Source organism: Desmodus rotundus, chromosome 6 (assembly GCF_022682495.2).
Source record: "Desmodus rotundus isolate HL8 chromosome 6, HLdesRot8A.1, whole genome shotgun sequence".
Lineage (NCBI taxonomy): Eukaryota > Metazoa > Chordata > Mammalia > Chiroptera > Phyllostomidae > Desmodus > Desmodus rotundus.
Genome location: NC_071392.1, coordinates 150451462 through 150473949, shown reverse-complemented (window position 1 = coordinate 150473949; position 22488 = coordinate 150451462). Strand labels below are relative to the sequence as shown.

Here is a 22488-nt window from a genome sequence, read left to right as displayed (position 1 = left end):
GGCTCCTCCCGTTAGGGAACATTCTGTATACCTGAGACCTTACAGGGGTGTCCAATTTCTCGATATCTCTGGGCCACGCTGGAAGAAGAAGAGTTGTCTTGGGCCACACATTAAACACACACACACTAACAAAAACTGATGAACAAAAAAAAGGTTGTAAGTAAATTTATGATTTTGTGCCGGGCCACATTCATAGCCATCCTGGGCCGCATGAGGCCCATGGGCCATGGGTTGGACACCCCTGCACCAAAGCACCCCAATAAACTTAATTCAAAAAGAATTTAAGTAGAAAACTATAACACAAACCAAACAGACAAAACAAAACAAAAAAAAAGCACTACAGTTTTACATACAGTGTGTTTTGACTCAGGAAACTGAAAAGAATTATATTCTGCCTAAAAGGGTGGAAATCAATTATTAGTCACCACTAATCCACTGAACTTTGTTGCTGGAATCATTCAGTAGTGTAGCCGAGGGATTTTTGCGTACTTTTCCTCAACAAAACCTCTTCAGTCATTAAATTAATGTACATACCTTGAGCAGAATATAAATTAAATTAAACTTTTTCAACACTGCTGCATTTGTTCTGAAGGTTTTAACTAAGAAGAAGTGTGGTTTTAGCCAGACAGAAAGAATGCTACTGTATTACTTCTACCCCGAACTTGCACCCGAGGTATATTCATGGTAGCAGATTACGTATCGATTAAATTGCAAGTCAAAGACCTAGAAGTTATAATTTGATCTCTAGTTCTGCTATACCTGTATGATATGGCAATTTCTCTGCCTCTTCCTAGACAGTTTCTTTCATAAGGATAGAGATAATATCCATACTTTTTTTAAATCACAGGATAAAATTACATACTAGACGGGGCTATGTTGTATAAATTTAAGACAATTAGACGAAGGCAGATTATAATGAGTAAAAAGAGTAACAATTAGTAAGTCATTAGTATTTTCTCCAAAGTTCCTGGCTACTTTTTATTGAGGTATACTTTACTCAGAGTGAATGCATAATCGTAATAATATAGCTCAGTGTTAAGAAATGTATACACTCGGTAACCTACGTGCCAATCACGAGATACAGCATTTCCATCATCCCAGCGAGATCCCTCGTACCCCTTCTCCGCCAGTCACCTCCACTCACTCAGAGCAACCACTACTTTGAACAACTTGAATGAGGGCTAATGAACATACAAAGAACTGCACTGCCCATACTCAGCGCGCACAGCTTGGTGAGTCTGTGAACACGCAAACACCCGAGAGACCATCGCCACAGTCAAAGTGGTAGGCCTAGCCAGCGCTTCCTGAAGCTCCCCGTGTCCCTTCGTTTCTTTGAATAGGAAGAACACTAAGGAGGAAATCTACGATGTCAACTAACTTGGAAGAGCGAAGTCCCATATTGCTAACTACAGGTAGTGCGTTGTACGGCAGATCTCCAGAGCTTACTCATCTAGTGTAACTGAGACCTTATACCAACTCAACAACAACCCCCCATTTCCTTCACCCTCCAGCCCCTGGAAACCGCTATTGTATTATCTGTTTCTAGTTCCGCGAGTTTGACTATTTCAGGTGGCTCAGACATGTGATGTCATGCAATGGTTGTCCTTTTGTGACAGGCCTATTTTCCTTAGCGTTAATGTGCTCCAAGTTCATCCACGTGGTTGCAGGTGGCAGGCTTTCCTTCTTTTTTGCATCTGAGTAACATTCCTTTAAGTATATACACCACATCTTCTTTTCCATTCATTTCTGGATGGACACTTTCTTTGTTCCCATCTATTCACATCATGAACATGGTAGTACAGGTATTTCTCTGAGATCATGATTTCATTTATTAGGTTATACTTCCAGAATTTAGATGGCAGCAGAATTTTACCACCTCCTAAGGCCGATCAGATAGTTCTTCTAAACATAATGCATGTGATTAGGAAACCAGAGAGCAAGAGAAAGCTACGCAAATTAATACATCTGCATTGCTCTGATGATTAAACTTCAGATTTTAATTCGATCATTTGTAATCTCCTTCTGCCAATTTCTGCAGAACAGAGCCCCCATCCAAGAGAAGTGACTTAAAGTCACAATTACATCCTGGGGCACACCTGGACTTGTGACAGCATTGGTATCTGACGGCTTAGAGTTCTCTTCTTTAGGGCCAGCCTGCTTTTGAGACTGGGTTCTGCTCCTTAGCTGCTTTGCAATGGCTACTGACTCACCCGTGTATTTAGCCTTTCTAGGTTTCATTGCTTCTTTAAACTACAGATTATCAATATACTGCTGCACTATTAACATTATGAGAATTAAAGGAGGTAAAACACAGAAAGCACTCTTCACAGAAATGCCAAATAAATGTATGTGTGATCCCCAGTCCCACTAATTCTATCACTAACATAATTACTTTTTGTCACCAGTAGGCCTCTGTTTTGTGAGAAACTAGGAAGGCTATGTCAGGCTCCATAGCTGGATACAAATGATATCTGTACATAAAGTATAAATAATTCAATTTATGTTCATTTTTCCTAAAGTCATTCTAATGTCTGAGTAGCAACAGGACTGGTCCTTGTGGCACCGTGGCATAAAGCACCTCATGGCAGGAAATGTTTTGGTCTCAAATCATTGCATGCATGCATGGAGGCACCTACTCTGGTTAATGTAAGTTGATGGAAATGCATGATGAATTCTGTCTGATGTCTATCACTGCCTGTAAAATCAAGCCATCAACTAAGACGTGGTTGTGACATGATCGTTTTTACACGGGGCGACATGTTCCTGTTGTACTGTCAACAAGCATAAACTTTAATCTCCACAAAGAGAGTTTCCGTAAACTGCATGTCACACTAATGCTTTTATTTTGCATGCCACTTCTCCCAGAGAAATTCCTTTTACTTTCATTTCTATACCACGATTGTAATTCATTTCTGACTGACATGCTGACAAATCTATTCAATTTCTTCATGTTATTGCACAGCCATTGATTATTTCAACATAGTTTTTGTTCCCTTTTCTTTTAAAATAAATATTGTTCCTATTGTCTCCACACATGGCTTTGAATGTATATTCAAGTTCAAGGTGGAAGAACACGTCCCCTATATTAGGCTTGCCATGTCTAATTTCATATGCCGTATCTTGACTTGAACAGAAGACTGAAATCATTTTCTCATCACCAAAACTGTCCTTTAGAATTGAAAATCTATCAGCATCAATATAGTGTGGTTTTAAAGACCGATGTGGCCTGTCTGTCTGTATATAATAAATGAGCCAAATATTGAGGTACCAGTGGAGTTTTAAATTCAATTTTATGTCAAATTTGACCAATCTCAAAGTGGGAAATAGGAATTGATATTTTGCTAAATGGTTGAATAATATGTTACCTATGTTATTCTATTTCTCTAAGTACTTTTTCTCCTATTCCACACCATCGAGGCCACATTATAGTTTTGTATTCATCTTGACCTTCAATTAATTTATGAGCATTGTTCTCTGTTCCACTTGCCTCCTTGCAGGTATTTACGTTCTAAGCCATTAATGCTTAGCTTCCCTACCTGATTAAATGAGATCATAATGAGTGAGCATGGATACATTCAGAATGGCTTTCTATTGGAACAATGGATCTTTCCCTTTCTCATCACCCTACTGGGCAAAGAATATGCTCACCTGGGCCTCTGCACAGTTCTAGGCACATCATTGGCATCATGGGTACCAAACGCATATTCGTTGACTGAGAAAATTACTAAGATCCCATGAAGATGCTGATTTACACTCTCTCAGGTTCTATCACAATATTTAAATGAATATTCTTGAGGGGATCAACTTGGTTGGTATTTTACTGAGACTATTCCTCTTCGCCACTACACTGTCTTCTGAAATCAGTTCCTTTGCTGAAGTGTAACTTACTGTGGTCGTAAACTTCCATATGTTTCCTTCATTGGTGATTATATTTAAAGTGGATAAAAATGAGAACTTTTATTCAGGACATCACTTCACTAATGTGTTCAAATCTATCCCAGTTCAGTGGTTTTTATCCCAGTTTTTATTTAAAAAGATAAAAGTAAAAGAAAATTAGGTAGCCTAAGTTTTGTATACATATTTAAGTCAGATTTAACTTTGATAAAACAGTAAGTCTCATAAATTATTTTTAATTGCCTGGAGTTGACCCTTTCTACTCTGGTATTTTAAAATCGATGATCATTATTATCTATTAAGAATTTGATATCAACCCATAAGAAGAGTGGTATGCTGTTCTATTACATTTATAATTTGAGACCGAGTTCTGAAAGATGGGTATGTGTTCATGAGTGCAGAAATGAAATGGCTTATTGATTCCAACTACCCGGAGATAATTTTGACTGTCATTTACTTACAAGTTGGTGGTAGATACATCGTTTCTTTTCTATGCATTTGAAAGTTTATTTCAAAACTATGAGTGTCATGTGACAAGGCAAGAAGTTGTGATGGACACTTGTGTTGATGACCATTCCATGGCTAAAAAAATGAAGGATTATACAGCACCGAGCCATAACTCGATGCTGAGTTAGTTATAGCTTAGCTTAACACTGTTTTATATATGTAATTTCGCTTGTAGGGCCAAAAAGGAGAAAAAAACCTAACCACTTCGGATTAAGTAGCCATATATAGTATTCTCTTTCTCTTTATGATTCCTTCATTAACAAAACCTGGGGTCAAGTGTTGAATTTATTTTTTAAAAATTAAGACAATCAAATCGATTTCAATTCTCTTTTTACTGGTATTACTTTCATAGTTTAATAGCCATTGAATTATCAGTCTGCCTTTTTGTGGCTGTGTAACTTCTCTTGGACAACCAACAACTGTTAGCTAAAGTGGCAGAACTACTACAAAACGGGTATCTGATCTTTTCGTCTGAATCCAGCATGGCTGCAAGTATTTTCCAAACCAGGGCACAGGTAGCCCTGTCATTCATATTCCACAACAGCCTACGGCAGCATCGTGTTTGTGGGATCTCTGCTGTCCTGTAACTCTACCGTTACTAATGGAGTGTCTCTTCTCGGAAATTGAGTGGGGAAGGCGTTCCTGGAGAGTGTGCCATTTCCAGACAATGTTCTCAATTTTTTAATGCAACTATTATTATGATTTATAATTGCCTTGAAGTTTCTCTGTTAATTCTCCTCAGGATGTGTTCATTGTTATTAGTGAAATCCTTAACTCCTTGGAAGGGATGTTTCATGAATCTCTTTAATAATTTAACACTTCCCTGAAAAAGAATGCAACCTTCGCTTCTTTTTATGGATCAGATTTATACCTGCAAAGTTAGAAGGGCCTCCTAGTTCTAAATAACTCTAACTCGAAGGGGTATGGGATTTGAGGGTGGTTTTGTATCACTTGGATTAGGAAGAAATGCAAGGTATGATTTTTACATCTCATAATTCTGAACTGTTTATCAGCGTATCCACAAATAAATGTTTACGGTATGATTTGAAGACACTGGCAAAATATTGGAGTAGTTTCTTTTATAATCATTATTGTATTAAATATTTCTCATACTTAATGAATTCTAGTTGAATAGAGCGTGTCAAATGTATTTTCAGGAACTAGTGCACTGGCTTGACTTAACAATGACTAGGAGCTGTCTGGGCAAAGGCAGAAATATTTTATTAATAGAAGAAATATGTTCAAGCTGCACTGAAGCTTCAGCATTACAAATTTTTTTAAACAGAAAATTCAAAAGAAGGAGAGTCTCTATTAGACTATGTCTACAGGGCCTATTACCCAAGATACAGGAAGGAGTTTGCTATAAATACGTTTCGGTTTTGCAGAGGCATCTTGAACATACTGGAATCACAGGGCTCCAGCATATGAATTATATATGCCTCTTGATAGTGTATTAACACTATCTTCTTCCCTTAACTCTTCTTCAAATTTCTCAAAAGCAGGTTTTGGTTATAGTGAAGTTTTGAACATTATTTCCTATTTATTCAGAAAGTTAAGAAGAAGAGAAAACTCTAATGCTGAGAAATACATTTAGCTAAGTGAAATACTGGTTTGGAGTTAAATATTTATTTCCTCACATTTTTAACTTATTAGATACCAGAATTAGGACTTGAAAAAAGTCAGACTAATGTGTTGCTTTTACCAATAATTATTCAAAGACTATAAAACAAATTCAAGAATAACATGAACATCAACAATGGTGGGGAAAAGTCTCTTGAATTGCTTCTAGATAAATACAAAGAAAATGTAACAGGATTAGACCAAATTGCTGCCATTGGGAATAGAGTTGTTAGAATTTGGACCAACGTAATTATATATTTTCTAATCAAGCATGTGAGAGTTATCCATATGGTAAGAGAAATTTAAAAAGATGGAGCAATAAATCTTGGTAAACTAATGAATCCAACACATCGATGATTAAGGAACCTATTAGACACTAGCATACATATATTTTGTCACAAGAAAGTAAGAACCAGGCAAAAAAGTTATTGCAAGGTGCTTCAGTACCAGATATTTTGATGTTTGAAAACAATTTCTAATTTTACCAGAAGTCAGCAACACAATCATTCTAGCGAAGTGTAAACCAACAGTATACTACTTATTCCCATATCCCAACAAAAAGTCATTTGGCAAAGCAAAAATGTCTGTAGGAGAGGAAAAATTATATTGGGTTGAAAGAAGAGAAAAATACCAGTACATATCAGCAAGTATTTTTTTCAAGATAAAGTGAGCATTAATCACGGAATTTTGAAAGGAAAGAGGAAAGAAATGTAAGAGAAAGGAAAGGAAAGAAAATACAATGTGAGCTATAATGTGTACCATAACACCCGACCATTTTGTCACCCTCTTAAATTTGCTGAGATTTGTAGGTTTATAGAACGGGCCCTTATATTCAGTGGGTAAGTTGGGAGGCATATAAATATCAACTAATACACACACACATACACATACATATATATTAGAAATTTTATAAAACTGATATTAAATTCAGAAGTTGTGTTAAGCCACCGGGAAATTTCTATTTCAGTCAAATTTTAATTACATGTTATTAGACAATAAAATATGAACTTTCAGATTTAGCACATTAATTTTTAACTATAAAAAAATTTTTTAAACCCTCTCATCTCTGCCTCTGAAGTTTCTGAACTGAGACTGTAGATGCTCTTAAGGCTTACTCTAGGTGAATTACGTGTGGTGGCCATGCCTCATCTCGGCATTCCATGCTACGTAATTTATAATCTACTACTTAATTTACAGTCTGGCTAGATTGTTTTGTTGTGTAGGTAGATTCAAATGGAACATATTTCATGATGTTAGCTCCTAGAAGAACTTTGTAGAGAATAAAATGGGCTTAAATCGACATTCCTCACATCACGCTAGGTTTCAGAAAGACACAACCCAGTGGCTTCTAGCTAAATCAGACAAACAGTCGTGCCAAAATTCACCAATAAAAAGTCCCTGGGCTATACATGGATTTCTTCATATGTAGAGGCTACCCCCATTGCTGGCTAAAATGAACATGAGATTTAGAGATACAAGAATTACCTATCCCACTCATGTCTACAGACAGAACAGGAAATTCTCTCTTCAAAATATCACAATCTGAGATATTTAGGTCTAGCATTCATTTTTTTTAATTCCTCAGGTTTCAAAACTCTCTCTTCCATAACATTCTTAGGATCTATGTCTTCTTTAGCTATCTCCCAATTTTCCTCTCGACCCAACCTCACAGGGAGAAGAGAGCAACCGCATGGGACTCCCCGTGTGGTCCTGTTCCACCTGACTTCTTCTGTGCATCAGTGAACATTTTCCCTCGGTGGGTCCCTTTCACACGGAGCCAAAACCCACGTCCCAATTTCAGCACCCAAGACGGCAGCTACTGACATACACAACCCACCTGTATAATTGGCAGGGAAGACAAGCTATGCCTTTGTAAGGAGAAGAAGTGCATACGTCATCTTAGAAGCTTCTCCCAGTGTTCATCATGGGCTCATTTTTAAACAAATGACCACACAAAATGACAACAAATATAACAAGCCTGGTAAGTATTTCGATGACACTCTGGGCTGATGGCAAGAGGAAGGAAGCACTGCTCTGTATGAGTAAAAAGGCCAATGAGGGGTATGTGTGTGTGTGTGTGTGTGTGTGTGTGTTAAGTGGGAGAAAGCAGATGAAAAAATAAACAAAATGGATAAAAGGGAGGAGCAGACAGGAGAGAATGTAAAGTCTCTATGGTGAGCATCTCAGGAGAGATGTCCCTTAGGGCCCCAAGAAAACTTTTAGAGGACTTTAAAGTCTAATACGAGATCCAGATCTTTAAAGTCTAAATGTTATTTGCTCTGACTTGGTTATTTGTTGACATTCAGAGTGACTTTAGGAAATATCTGAAGACACTTTGACCTCATTGTCTCTGCTTGAAGGAGATGATTCCAAATGTCTATTACACATTCGAAAGGAAAGTACACCATGTGAGTCCTCAGTAGAAGTACCATGACTTTCGATTTTATGTTTTTGGTCATAATATCACAAATGTGTTATACTTTCCTAATGCCGAATGCATATAAACTTTTCAAAACAGCAACAACTACATTAGGCTAAAATACCAAAACACAAATTACATTACGATCAACTCCAGTCTATGACCTTTTGCATCCGAACTGGAATATGAGTCACATTCAGCTGCCTAGATTAACACTACCCTGAAATTTTAAACGCTACGTTTGCCATACCCGATGAAAACGCAAAAACAAACTCCACAAAGAGTGAGGACTCACAATTCGAAAACAGGAGATCGTACAGAGTTTCTCTCGTTTCTGTGATTCACTCAACAACATGGCACAGCAAGGCGGCTGGCACACAGAAAACACCAGCCTCAAAGTGTCAGGGACAAGTGGCATGACTCTGACCAGCACCGCCATAGCAATCATTTCATTTCCCCCCGAAACACTCAATTCGTCTAATTTATCTGAGACACGAGACCCCGAGAACTCCCAAACAAGCTTTACCTGATGTCATCTGCACACCTCAAAAATGAGAAATAAATACGATATGACTCACCCTGACCTCCTCTCCAGTAATCCCTGCCTTTATTCACTCCACATTCCTAAAGAAAGAAAAAAGCAAAAAACACTTATTATTAGTGTGTCTACCAGTGACATAATTTAACCCAGAGTCAAATTCAAAAATTAACTGCTGAATGGCAGCTTTGCTTTTTTTCAATCCTTGACAACCTCTTGAAAATTGGTTCTTTTTAAACCACTTTGTTGGGGTTGACATACACAAAGATGTACATATTTAATGTGGACAACTTGATGAGTTTAGAATTAAGTACACACCAGGAAACCATCCATACAACCTAGGCCATAAGCATGCCCATCACCCAAAAGCTACCTTTGAAAATTATTTTAATGTTTGCTATCAGGAACCACCCACTTTACCTGTGAAAGTAAATCAGTATACATCTGTTCAGGGAACCTAGACTGCTCCCTTTTTCTGTAGAATCCAGTTGTCTTTAGATTTTTAATTACATGCAGTTTTGGCTCTACATTTCATTTTGGAATTTTATAACATCTATTTAACTACACTGGAAAGAGAGTACATAACCACATTTTTTCATTCCAGTCTTTCATTTAGGTCAAGCCCCCTCTCCCATTGATTTTATTTATTTAATTGTCTCATATCTAAATATGTCTACATTAATTTAAAAGAAATAATCAGGTAGCCAAATTCAATACATGCTAAGAAAAGTGGGATAATGGAAATTTCACACATTGAGCATATTTTCTCATCTTTTAAAATGAAGGGAGGAGGAGGGTGAAAAGGAGAAATAGCTGAGTGAATGATCGGGTCATAAAGAGTTAATTTTAAGACTTTAAGCAAATTTGCATAGTGACAGATGACTGCTAGTAGTAGTGGGGTGATCCCATTGTAAAGTACAAAAATGTTAAATCATTACATGTATTATACATAATATTGTATACCAACTCTACTTAAATACAATGGTATTATTTTTAAGAAAGTAAAAAAGAATTTATGCATGTTTATTTGATAAGTGGATTCTATTCATTTGAAATACTTTCAAAAATAATAAATAAGAAAATGGGGTTTGATACCTAATGCCCTTTGGTATAACTCTCAGAAAAAAGTCCAGACCAAGGTTTGTTAAAAATGGAAGAGTCACATTATTTTCTAATTGCAATTTTGTTTAAGTCAAAAATGGAATGACCCCACGGGGCCCCACTACCATTATAAGAGCAAGCTGTGGCTAGGCAAAGACACCCTAGCTCTTTAGCGATTGTACAAAACTAACAATACAACAGCAATAGAATAAGGAGTTGGCACAACTCTACCATATGCTGACAGGAAAAAAAAAAACAATTAAAGCTGCATGAACAACTGTATTTCAGATGAAAATGCATTTACATGAAATGCCGGATGTGAAGCAATTCAGGTTTTTCATTTATAGCACTTTGTTTACTAGAGTGGTACCCACAGTCCTTGGTAATTAGAGGCATCAGCTCATCCCTAGACCCTTGGTAAGGAAAGTGAGAATTCACCTCCTGTTTCTTGGGAATTGCAGTTTTCTAATCATCTTGAAACAGGGTGTGACACGCTTAGTCAGCTCCCCACTCTGCAAAACGGAAGCAGCCCGTCTTGGAGACAGCTGCGGAGGAAGCGAGCATCCTGCCTTCTGTGGGTACGTGTTCACCTTGCACATTCCTCACCGTCTGCTCAGTGCCCTTTCGAGGTCACTTGGCTCTGAAATTTTACAAATTTGTATTGTTTTATGGTAACTCAAGAAGCTCTATACATCAAGGAAAAGAAAACTGCTGGTGATGGGAGCTTCAGATGGATTTCTAATCTTTAGTCCTTCAGGACTCACAGGTATTTTGTTTTCAATGAAACCAGACGGCCCAACTCCCTGCTCATAGTATCCTCAGGGCAAAAGGGGTAGCGTGAGCATCCACAAAAAGCAGAAAGCTCCCACACTTTTGAAATTTAAACTAGAAACAATAAATTAATAATTATGTTTGCCATGATTATTACACATTTATGATAAATTGTTCTCATTCAGTAAATGGGACCATAGACTCCAGTGTCTCAAAGGATTAAGAAAAGATTGCATAACTGGGCCTAAAGAGCCTTGGCGACCATTCCTGTGTTACTGAGGAAGCCATCAAGCCATTTGTGGGTGTCTCTTATAATGTGAGCCCTTACTCCGGGAGCTCAAGTTTTTCTCTTCCTAAACCCCATCTGATTGGTTGCTACGTTTTCCACCTGAAAGCAGACGCCAGTGAAGACGGTGCTGTTCTCTCTACAGAACTGTAGTAGAGTTCTGGCACCCCACCCCCCCTTTTTTTTTGAGCCCAATCATGAAGATTTATTTTTCAATCAGGCCACATTATCAAAAGAATGCTCAGCTCCTTTTAAGCTGCCCTTGCGGAGGGACAAAGCAGCATTCTGCAAAAGAATCATGGCCAAAGCAATGGAGGTCCATCTGCCTAATTAACCAGCGATGAAGATCGCCTTCGGTAAGCGCAATATTAAAACTGTTCTTGCGACTTCAAAGTGTGTGCTGTCCCGTCATCCTCCCTGGAAAATAATGAAAGGGAGACGCAAGAGCGGAGCACTGGAGTGGATGACACGAAGCAAGGGCTCCAGGCAAGCACTGGGCTTCCTCCTGTGAGAAGCATCACCGTTTATTATCACTCATTAAAATTTAATTTTATATGGCATCTTTAAAGGTCATTTTTTAAATTGGAATTTTGTAGGCAACATTACTGACTGGTTAACTACTGTGAAAAAACAAATGCTCATAGATTTATTGTTTTAAGCTATTATTAAAGAGGCACCAAAACAAAACAAAACAAAACAAATTATTTCCCTCTTATAGAGCTAGAATGTTCTCCTAAGTAGTTTACACAGTATCTTCAGTGGGTTTTTATATTAGAAGCACCTTGGAAACCTAATTATTAGCAGAACATTATTAGCATATAAAGAGGTAAAGTTTATACCTTAACTATTACAGATATAAACTATGACTGAAATGATAAAATAGAAATAGCATGAGAATGAAACATGGGGTTTAACATATCTTTTCATTGCAGTTACTGCAATTAAAATCTTTTTTTCCTACTGACGCTTATTTTATTATAGGCCATGATTATTTCAACTTCTGATCTAAAATGGTTCGATGCAATTGTAAATTTGAAGTAATATTCATACTTACACTATTCATGTAAGTTAAATCCTTTAGTCTTCAAATGGAAAGAGAAAAAGTTTTAGTGAGCACCAATATTTCCAGGTACTGCATATACACTTTATTATGAATCCTGCAAGAACACGGCGACACAGACATCGAGCCCTTTTGGGAAGCAAGGAAACTGAGGCTTCAGGAAGACAAGTGTTCACTGAAGCTGCAAGGAGATAGTGGTAGAATAGCAATAATAGAATATTAATCCAGATCGCCCCGTCTGCAGTGGATTTTCCACTACCAAGCCTATCTCCTGAAGAAAGTATGTTTATCTGCATAAACACATATCTGCATAGAACAGGGGTCAGCAAACTCTTTCTGCAGAGAGAAAAATAGCCACTGTTTTCTGCTTTGCAGGGCACACGATCTCCACAGCAATTATTCAAAGTCACTGTTGCAGCACGGAACAACTTTAGACAAAATGTAAAGGAATGAGCCAGCTGTATTACAGTAACAGTTTACTTGGCAAAAGTGGTCAGCGGGCCAGACTTGGTCAAACAGCTACAGTTTGCTTTGCACTGGAACATAAGCTGTAGAAAGGCATAAACTTAATTTTGTTCAACATTGTGTAACTCCATGCCTGAAAAAGCAATAGTTAGTTAATGGTGAAATGTAAAATAATGCTAGCTGATACTTCCAGGGAGTTTATAATGTGCTAGTCACATTTTTGTGTCATAAATCACTCCTCATAATATCCCTTAAGTTAGTTACTATTTTCACCCATTTAAGAGATGGGAAAACTGAGGAGTGCAGAATTAATTTGTCGCAGTAACTCAACAAGTAAGTGGGGGATCCAAGATTTACACCCTAAAAGTACATAATGCAAAATAGGGTCTGCAGAATTAATTCCATGAATAAATAAATGACTAAATAAATAATTAAATGAATGAATAGTGAATGATTGAATGAATCAGCCTAGTTCATCCTGGGTATTTAAGAATTGTGGATCCTGGTCCCCTAGGAGCTATTTGTCTTCTACCTTTTCTGGGTTTACAAAGACAAATTTAAAAAGAGAGAGAGAAGCAAACAAGCAAACAAAATAAAGGAAATTAAAAAAAAATTGCTGTTGGGTATATATTTATTTATCTGAATTCATTTAGGTAAACTAAATCTTATTTTAAGTAAAACTAAACTTTTTCTAAGTAGATAGAAGATATTAAATGTAACTGCCAAGTCTATGTTTCCCATGAAGGAATGAAGAAAGAAAGGAAGGGAGGGAGGGAGGCAGAGAAGGAAGGAGGGAGGAGGACCAAATAAATGCCTTTGGGAGAAGTCCAAATGGAGATGGGAGCTAGGGAAAGCCTGGTGAGAATAAAAATTGTAGGGGACACATTTTAACTGAATAGGTATTTACTAAGTGTCGAACACGCTTTACACACTGAGCTACTCTGGGTGATGATACATTGAGTAGTAAAGAAAAGACAAACAATCCAGGACGCTGCATCCATACAGCTTACAGGATATTAAGGAGATAACATAACATTCATTTAAAAGTGGAATTATGAATCATTGTAAGTGCCACACAAAATTTGGATAAATGCCCTGAGAGTATAGCAGTGGGATTGAAGGGTGCAGGAAGGTCTTTCTGCGAAAAGAATGTTTAAGAATTGCAGATGAATAGGAATTATCTGCATTGAGAATGGGGAGAACAGCATCTCAGGGAGATGACTAGGAGGAGAAAAGTTCCAGGGACAGAAATGATGATGCATCCCCAGAACGGTGTAGCTGAGGATAAACGCATGGGTTAGAAATAGACGTTGGCATGAATTTGTGGGCTAGCTGTAGCAGGGGGGGAAAAAGACTGTTGGGTGTGGATGGGGTGAGGAGCTGGGAATTGAAGAGTAAAATGTTGGATGTTTTAAGATGGAGATACATCTGAGAAACACTCAGGCCGAGCTGTTTGGTGGACAGTAGATCCATAAACCTGTCTGTGAGAGAGAGGCACGGGCATGTGAGTGATGATGGTGAAGGCTGCCATCTGCATGAATTAAGCCCCAGGCGTGGAAGACCCCTGAGGGAGAGACTGCAGAGAGAGCACAGGACTTTGACATTGAGGAGTTTGGCAGAGAGCATGCCTTCTCAGTAGTGGTTAGGGAGGAAGAAACACACCCGGAATCTGTCCTCGTGTGGAAGACGAGGGAAGAGAGGCTTCAAGCAGGACGCATGGTTCCTGGCATGAACCGTGGTCAGTGGTGCTCAGCAGGATGAGTGCTGAGAAGTGTCAAATGTGGGGACTGTTGGTGTCCTTTGCAAAGCTGTTCTGGAGTCCTGGATGCAGACATAAAACAGGAGCAGAAGGGAATTATGACGGTAAGGGGGTAAGGGTGTGGCAGCCTGTCTTGATGACAGTTTCGAAAAGCTTTCGGGTGGATGAGAGTATGTGGAGCAGTACTGGACAGGAATTAAGACAAGGGCAAGGTCTGCACTGTCAATATTCGAGTGCTGATCAGGGAATGCAGTGAGAAGGGGAGGTGGGAACAGAGGAGTAAGAGTAGCTTTGTGTAAAGCTACAGAGAAAAATAAAGGGAAGGAATGTATGGGGGAGTAAGAACAAGAGGCTTGAGTAGAGAGCAAGTAAAGGGAAATGAGCTGGGTTGGTGTGAACAACAAGAAAACCTGAAATCCAAGGGCCCCGTGTAGTTGTATAACAAATCACACCACTGAGATTCTCCAGGAGGCCTGCGAGGGGCCCCGCGTATTAAGAGTGGTACACATTACACAGCCGCAGTTTCTCCCACTATTTATGGGGGCAGTCAATTAAGTTTCACAACATTATCACACACTCGGAGCAGAGCTATTGCATTTCCCATCCTGTGGGGCTGTCAGCGTACAGAGTCATTTTCCAAATGTCAGGGCAGAGGATTCGGTCTCCAGATAGTGATTACAATCCTTTGCGTGTTTATGCAGAAAGTCTTTCTACCCAGAGGAGAAACTATTAGAAGCACTATCAGTGAATGATTCACTGCTTCCTTTTGCATTCTTAACACAAGCATAACTAAGCTACCAGATAAATCAGAGAAGCACAGACATTCCTCAGGAATTATGTTCCTGAATGTAAATAGTCATTGATTGGTAGGGACCAGGTCTCTGCTTCTCTCTTATTTTTTACGTTTAATTTTAACCAAGTCCTGGATTTTACCTTTTAGTCATCGATTTATTCAATGAAAATTTATAAAGTACTTCTATGTATCAGGGTCTAGAAATATTATCATGAAGTAAGACACTCTCCAGGTTTTATAGAGCCTCTATGTGCCCGAGTGAAGGAGACGAGCTTTACGTTCATTTTGTGTCATTCTTCGCAGTTTACAACAATCTGAAACTCACAGAAACCTTGAGAGGGGGACAGAGTAATGTCATTTTGAAGGTAAACTGAAAGGACATTGTGGGAATAAGCCTGAAACGCACAATGGTAAAGCATAATAGTTCTTCAGGTGTGGTCCTCCAACCAGCATCAGTTGGAAACTTGTAAGAAATGAAGATTCAATGGCCCGAATCCACACCAAGTACATCGGCATCTCGGGAATGCAGAATAACAATCTACTTACCAACCAATGATTCCAAGGCATACTCAAGTGTGAGAAACACAAGTATAAGAGGAAGATATTGGATTGAATTAAAAAAACTGTACATTGGATAACTTGACCTTGGGGAAATTATTTAACTATTGAGCCTCTGTTTTCTAAAAATAAGTCCTATCTTGCTTCTGGCTATAACTAAATTTATGCCGAAGGTTATAATCTCCAATCTCTAGGAGATCGGGCAGGCAACATCAGTGAATGAAAAAGGACAGAGAGCAGAGAAAACAGTAGCATAAGCGAGCTGATAACAGGCATCCAAGCGTGTCGATGCAAATAGTAGGAAGTGTAGCAAACTGGAAATAACAAAGCTCTATTAAAAGTTTTCAGTAAAATTAGAAACTTGAACTTGTGCACAATCACTTGATTATTAAATATGAACTAACTCAACAGTAAAAATTGTATATGTACAAAAAGTAAAACAACAAAAATGGAGGGAGAAAGAGAAGAAACAGGGAGGGAGGGAGGGAGGAGGGGAGATAAATAGGTATTTTGAAGCTGGAGAGCTACGTTTGGTATGAAGGCTGTCAGGATGAGCCGTGCCGTGTTGGAGGTACACATGAGACAAGAAATGTAGATGGGGGTGCAGGCGAGGAAGGTGATTGTTGTGGTAGGAAGGCATCGGTTAGCTGGCCAGGTATGAATGGTACGCTTGCATGATGCACTCCTGATGTGATGGTCTTGATCAAGGGCAAAGAGCTGGTCATTAGTGGAATGACACATGACTGTAAATTAAGATACCCAATTAAGACTCTGAAGGAATGGCAGACAGTTGAAGTTACGATGCTCTTAAACTGACCTGCTCAGTCTCAAGTGTCAAAGCAACAGAGTTGACCAGCCAGGTAAGGACAGGATGGAAAGTGCGATGAAAAGAGAGGTCTCACCACTCAGGTAGGCAATCCATGGTGTGTTAAATCCATTGTGTTAAAATAGCAAGGCAATCAAAATATTGGCTACACGCAATAGAGGGGGTATAGGAAAATATGATTTTTTTTAAAAGGGGAAAAAGAAGTATTTATACCACATCTATGTAGGAAGATAATATTTAATCAGAAAGGCAAAATTAACTAGCAAAAAAAGACACAATCAAGTCTAGGGTCATTTCCTTCTGTCCTTTGAAAATATACTGCATGCTGACTTCATGCTTTGGCCACAGGTAAGAATTGCCAGAAGGTGAGGAGAGGCACACGGACACCTCTCATCCTTCCTAGGAGGAAATCAGTCATGATCCTAGATAAAAATTGTGGCTACAACCCTCTATTTCTCTCATTTCTAGTGAAAACAGAATATGACAAATAGAGAAAATGGATAATTTTAAAGGGATCCTTCACTACAAAGGAGAACTCAAGCTCTGGAAAACCTCACAGGAAACCCCCAGTGACAATAATTCCAAGGAAATAAATGCCATGTTTAATAACAAAGAAAACTTCCTCCTCTCCATCCCCATCCACAACCTCCAAACTACACAGTAAGATGAGATTCCATTCAAAGCCAGTTGGCAAATTTGCAAAGAGTGTGTGCTTCTATGTGCTTCCGAATGTCATTATGTGCATTAATTATGATAAATTTTCACTTCATTTCACACTGAACTGAATCAAGATACGAATGGCCATATTTTTAAAGGAAATATTTCTTTATTAGAATGAGAACAAAATCTTTTTTAAAAAATCCAGTTCATATTCTAGCCTATGCTGTTTGACTTATTTAGGCTGCAGGGAGGAGGAGACCACTGCTGCAGAAACCCAAACTCCCCACAGCAGGGTCTCAAATTACACCTGGGCTGCAGGTCACCACCAGCAGGCCATAGGAAGGAGTACTTCAGTGAATTTGCAAAGGCTTGTTTCTCTTGGCATATCCTCCATTTTTATTTGTGCCTGGCAGACTTCTGCTTCTCCTTCAAGATCCAGCACAGTGTCACCTTCTCTAGGGAAACCTTCTGGACTACTGTGGGAAGAGCTAATTGCTTTCTTCCTTCCTCCTCTGTACTCGGTCCATAGCTCTGTTTTGATATATTTTTTTTCTCATCACTTTATTACTGCTTATGGCTATCTTCTCCTTTAGACTGTGAGTTTTTCAACAGCAGTGACCTTGACTCACTGATCTTCTAATCTTCAGTATTTATCAGAATATCTGGCCTGAGAGATATTCACTAAGTAAGCACAGGTTTGAATGAATGAGGAGATGAACATCAGAAAGATATGGAAGGGAGTATGTATTTCATTACTCCAAGGCCAAAGTTTCACCTCTGTCATGTGAATGATTTGGAGAGAGGTAGCAATCTCCCATCTTGCTTAGCAGCTCATAGATCAATCTACACTGAAACCGACATGTCGAAATTTCCGTGGTATACATATGCAGAGAAAAGCAGAGACAGGAAGTGTGTGAATTACATCTATGTAGTGTTGGAGAAGCAGTCAAGTCAGAGAATTCAATTTAAATTCCAGTATCTCTACACCATGGGTTTCTATAACCATAATCAGATTTTTCAGGAATAAATACCATAGCTTTTATTTTTAAAAAATCACGATCCCATGGCTTCTAGGGTTGAAATATGCAGCTTGCATTTTCACTAGAAATGCAAGAGCAAATCTAATGCATTCTTGGCCTAAGAAGTAGGGGAAAGGATGGGCAATTGTGGTTTTTATCCACATTCATCACATTTTGATGCATTTAATCATATTTTATAGTAACTTTAACTTTGTGGGGTAAAGATGAGGAAGTGAGGAACACATTCTCTTGTAAAACAGTTCCTGTATCTTGTTTTTATACTTCAAAATGCATTTTTGAAGATTTTATTTATTTATTTTTAGAGACAGGGGAAGGGAGGGAGAAAGAGAGGAAGAGAAACATTGATGTGGGAGAGAAACATCGATCGGTTGCCTTTTGCACACATTCCAACTGAGGACCAGGTCCGCAACCTAAGCATGTGCCCTGACCAGGGATTGAACCAGGAACCCTTTACTTTGAAGGCTGACGTTCAACCAATTGAGCCATGTCGGTCAGGGCTCAAAAGGTATTTTTAATCTCATACTTATGGTTCCTTCTGTTAAACCTGGTATAAAGAGTATTTTCAAATCAATGTTCATATTTTGGTCCCATCTGTGTGTATACATATGTATACACATATTTATATAGCTATAAAGCAGCAAATGCCTGAGTCACTAGAAAATGATACACAATTTGAACCAAGAGGTGAGAAATTGCAGGTCTGTGTCATTTCATGTGAGGGAAATATAAAGAAAATTGCTTGAAAAACACAAAAGTGTTGCAGGTAAATGCTCAGCAATTGCAGAAGGATTGTTACTTCATGAAGCATTTTCCCTTATTATTTTTATCTTTAAGTAGAATATGCAGTGTGCTGGGAATGTACAAGTTGGCGTCTCAGTTTTGCTCTCTGGCCTCCTTTCGGGCCCAGCCACGGACCTTGCTGTCAGATGCTCTTGCGCTGTCTCAAGAGAAGGTGAGAAAGACCCAACTGCCTACCTGCAAAGGTGAACAGAGCCTGGAGGAGAAGTGCCCATTTCTGATTTTCAAGATGGAACCTTTGGAGTAATCACTCCTACACGGATGCCCTAGGCTTGTGGGGCTTTAAGAAAACCACGCAAAACAACAATGCTCTTGGTGTGAAACAAAAGGAAACCCTCACTTTGTTGGTTCTGATTTCCAAGATTTACTACCTTCCCATTTTATTATAAACATCGTTCAGTGCTTACTGGTCAGGGCAGTCACACTTCCTTCACATATTGCTTTCTGATATGCAAACTCCCTCTCTCTGGTGCTTCCTCTAACAAACAGTCCATTCTTCTGTTGGGATACAATTCTCTTTATGTGGCTAATTTCTTAATTCCTCTGTCCGTACCCTCTCTCTTTACTGCAAAGTATCACTTGAAACTAAATGAGATTTTTTGTTGTTATTTTTAAGTCTTCAACTGTCCTGCTGCTCAATTTCCAGCTGATGTTATAATCTTCTGTTTGGGATACTACAGCTGATTACTCTAGAAACGACTGTAATAATATTCATTATCCACCATTTGTTGGAAGGGTGGAAGAAAACTGTGATTAAAGAAAAATTGGCCTGGATTTTGTTTCAGACCTCTACTACGTTACTTTCAGGGCTTAATCAAAATTTTGCTGTTGGTGTTTCTCAATGTTTTGCTCCAATCCTTGCTTGGACAGTGCAGATGTGGCCGACTGAATTATTCACTCAATTATTTACCACTGCCAGAATGCAAGTTTCCATGGAACAGAGCAGTTCTTCCCACTGGAGACAGAGTATACACTTGCACGTTAACATTTGGCTCAATTTGTGACCTGCTTTGACCAACAAGGTTTAGGATGTGCAATTTGGGATTGTCTTCTTGACCATCTTGCCGTCTTCCTAAAAGAACCCCCCCTGTTAAGCATGCTAGCCCAAGGAAAATGGGAGATACAGACACCGGTTTGGATTCCACCCTCACACGGGGACCCACCCACTACCTAGGAAGCTAATTCTTTGCCTCCCCGCAAACAAGTAAGGAAGAGTAAATGGCTGTTGCAGAAACCGCACTTTGGGAATGTTCATTATGCAACAGTAGCTGACAAGTACAACAACCCACTTTTATGACTGTGAGGAGAAAATTTCATTAGTGACTTTTATCACAGCATCAAAGAACATTTATACAGTGCTCATTGTGTGTCTATAGAGCCATCAAAGACAGAGAAATTTTGGATACTGTTCTAGAAGATTCTGGTGGAAGAGCAGGATATGCACCTAATTCATTCTTTAATAGCATTTATTGGGAACTTCTCTGTGTGGGACACTGCGCTACAGCCTGAAAGAGCAAAAATAAGAACTAAGGGGGGCTGACCTCAAGGAACATGACATCCGGGAGGAAGGGGCAGACCTGCAAACAGAGCAAGGTCAAGGAAACTGAATCTGTAGTTCCAGGTTTAGAAGACTTCACTGGTTAATTCTATAAAACATTTAAGGAAGACATAATAACACATGCTACATAAATTCTTCCAGAAAATTGTAAAGAAAGAGATACTTCTAACTCATTTTAAAAACCACAACTGGTTTGACACCCAAACTACACAGAGACTGTATAAGAAAACTGCCAAGTAATGATCACAAATAATTACAGGTGAAAAAGCTCAAAGTGGAATTTTATCCAGTTAATTCCAAAAATGTATAAAAATGATTTTATGTCCTGACTAAATAGAGTTTATTCCAGAAATACAAGTCTGGCAAAAAATGACCCAAATGTGAACATCTCAATAGATGCACAAAAATCTCCCATCAAAATCCAGCATCCATGATAATAACTCTCAGCAAGGTAGAAATTGTAGAAAACTTACTCAGTCTGCAAAAAGTACATCTGTGAAAATCCCGTAATTAACACAACAGTCACGATGAATAGTAATCATGATGAACAGTACCCTAAAATCAGAAAGAAGATAAGGATGTCCGCTCTCCCCACTTTTACTAAATATTTTGCAAGAGTTTCTAGCCAGTATTAAAAAGCAGGGGAGAAAAGTAAAAATGGTTTTTCTTTTCATATGATATGATTGCTTATGTTGAAAATGTGATAGATCATAAACAAAATGTTACAGAATTTATAAGTAAATTTGGCATGGTGCAGAAACATGATCAATATTAATAAATTAACTGTGTTCCTATATACTAGTAACAGCAATCAAATAAGCAAATTTTAAAAATATAATTTAAATTGGCATTAAAATGTGAAATTATTAGGGATAAATCTGACAGAAGGTATAAAAGCATTTGTTCATAGAAAACAAAAAAAAATGCAGTAAGAAATGAAAGAAGAAATAAAAAGAATAATATAATATGCTCGTAGTTTGGAAGACTCAATATTGTGAAATGCCAATTATTTCTAAACTGATCCATAGATTCAACACAATCCCAAACAAAATTTTATAAGATTTTTCCTTGTAGAAGCTCAAAAACTTACTCTAACTTCATTGGGAAAGGCAAAAGGCCTGTAATAATCAAAACAGCTTTTAAAAAGAACAACAAAATTGTATGACTCAGAATCCCTGATTTCAAGACATACAGTATTAAGACAAGGTGCTATTAGCGTACAGATAGACCAATAGATAAATGGAAAAGACTTCATAAATGGACCCACACACATATAGACAACTGCTTTTTGACAAAGGTTCAAAGACAATTTAGCAGAGAAAGGATAGTAGCCTTCCACAAATAGTACTACATCTTAGGACATTCCAAATTTTTTTGTTTTTTAAATTTGACTCCCCCTGGGCATTTAGGAATACTATATTTGTCAATTTATTTGCAGTAAATTTGGGATCACATGGCAGAAGTAATTAATATAAACCTTCATGTCTGGTTCTTTAAAACATCCTGCAGGAGCTGCTTGCCTTCTCTTACCCAGCAGAGCACACCTGAACATCACAGGTTTCTAAAAACTTAGTGATGGTAGGGTACAGTTTCCAGCAGGCTGGGACCCTCAGTGACCACGGGTAGCAGTACCCCTGCAAACCTGCACTCGACATATAGTGCAAATCAGAGACAAAACCTTTGTTCTGTCAAGTCCCCGAAATTTGGGAGTGTAACCTAGTAAACATGACTGATAATTTCTCCATGTTTGCAAACTATGTAAAGCTCCCAGGAAATACTGAGTTGACCAAAAAGTCTGTTACCTTTTTCCTATATGATGGCTCTAGCAGTGCTTA

The 22488-nt window shown here is 38.4% G+C and overlaps 1 protein-coding gene across 1 annotated transcript in view; it reads right to left on the bottom strand.

Moving 5' to 3' along the window:
- LOC139441028 (teneurin-2-like) overlaps positions 1–22488 on the bottom strand; it is a 2123458-nt gene that overhangs the window by 854437 nt on the left and 1246533 nt on the right. The window contains exon 9 of the mRNA XM_071221851.1: positions 9019–9064. The gene's annotated coding sequence lies outside the window, so the exon portion shown is untranslated. The remainder of the gene's footprint in view (positions 1–9018; positions 9065–22488) is intronic.